The sequence below is a fragment of the Peromyscus maniculatus genome, chromosome 4 (assembly GCF_049852395.1).
Source record: "Peromyscus maniculatus bairdii isolate BWxNUB_F1_BW_parent chromosome 4, HU_Pman_BW_mat_3.1, whole genome shotgun sequence".
In the NCBI taxonomy this organism is placed as follows: Eukaryota; Metazoa; Chordata; class Mammalia; order Rodentia; family Cricetidae; genus Peromyscus; species Peromyscus maniculatus.
The window spans coordinates 89150396-89151989 of record NC_134855.1 but is presented as its reverse complement, the minus strand read 5'-3'; the positions used below and the strand labels follow the sequence as shown (position 1 = coordinate 89151989).

At 38.2% G+C, this 1594-nt stretch overlaps 1 pseudogene; it reads right to left on the bottom strand.

Annotated features, from left to right (window-relative positions):
• Window positions 1–348: 348 nt before the first annotated feature.
• On the bottom strand, window positions 349–1280 carry LOC143272643 (olfactory receptor 4F21-like; annotated as a pseudogene).
• Window positions 1281–1594: the final 314 nt, after the last annotated feature.

The window sequence follows — 1594 nt, the reverse complement described above, 5'->3', positions numbered from 1 at the left end:
CACAACCCAAATAACTAGAGACACTAGTCTCAAATATAGAAACTCTCATTGTGATGATTCATTAATTTACCCATTTTTTTAACATCATAGACTGCCATTGTGTTCAGATTATCACAAAGTCAAGTAAAACCCACATTTATTTATCCATAGTGCTTTTTTTAAAAAGTACATAGTGATGTATTCTAATTTCTCAAAGGAAGAGAAGCAAGGCATTAATTGTGTGGGAATGGATATATGTTGTGAGGTAGATAACATGTGCAGTTGGCAAGGTTAACTAGCATGTGCCTCAGTGGAACCTTCCAATATACAGTTGGATGTACAATTTTAGAGCTCCCACACCAGATTTAATCAACAATATCTGTCAAAACTAACTCTTTTGCATAATCTTTTGATTGCTACCCTTATATCTTTATTCCTCAATGTATAGATGACAGGATTCAGGGTAGGGGTGATAGCAAAGTCAGCAATAAAGAGGTATTTGTCAACAGAGGATGTGGGGAAAGGCCACACTTAGAGAAACATGCACGGAGTGAAAAAAAGAACAACCAGAGTGATGTGTGCAGACAGAGTGACAAGTGCCTTTGACAAGTCCCCTGAAGACCTCTTCCAGACTGTGACTAAAATGAAGACATAGGAGAGGAGAAGCAGGAAGAAGGTTCCCATGCTCATGAAGCCACTGTTGGCCGCAACAACAAACTCAAACTTGTCTCCATCAGTGCATGCGAGTTGTAGGGAAGGGAAGTCACAGTAAAAGCTGTCTACTTTGTTAGGTCCACAAAAAGGTAGGTTTATCACAAAAGAGAACTGGAACAGGACATGGATCACACCAGTGACCCAGCCAGTAATTACAAATGAAATGCATATTTTAGGGTTCATGATACTCAAGTAGTGCAGAGGCTTAAGATGGCTGTGTACCTGTCAAATGCCATGGCTATGAGGAGCACCATCTCCACTCCTCCCATAATGTGAATAAAACAGATCTGAGTCATGCAACTGTGGAAAGAAATTACTTTGCATTCTTTCAGAAGATCTGAGATCATCTTGGGAACAGTGGTGAAGGGAACCCACACATCATTCAAAGGCAGGTTGGCCAACAGGAAGTACATAGGAGAATGTAAGTGAGAGTCAGCAATTACTAAATTGACAATGAAGAGATTTCCCAGAATGATTCCTAAGTAGAGCATAGAGAATGTCAGTATGAGAAAAACTTTAGTTTCCCAAGAACTAGAGAGTCCTAGAAGCACAAATTCAGAAACCATGGAGTCATTTAGTCGATCCATTGGTGTGAGCACTTTCAAATCACTTGATGTTAGGAAATGATGAAAAATTGCAGCCAATGCTACAATTGCATATTTTCTACTTATGGGGCTCCTTTATTCTCTGAATTTTAAATCAAGAGAAAAAACTCTGAGTCAGATAGCAAAAGGATAAGTAAATGAAAAATACAAACATAAATATAATATAGAGAGACAAACGGGGTTCATCCTTTTTATTCTAGGACCAGACATTTTGTTGTAGTAGATTTGCCTTGCAGTATATCTAAATATGTTCTCTGAACTCTTCCCTAGATATTTTCAATGTCTAATTACTTCAA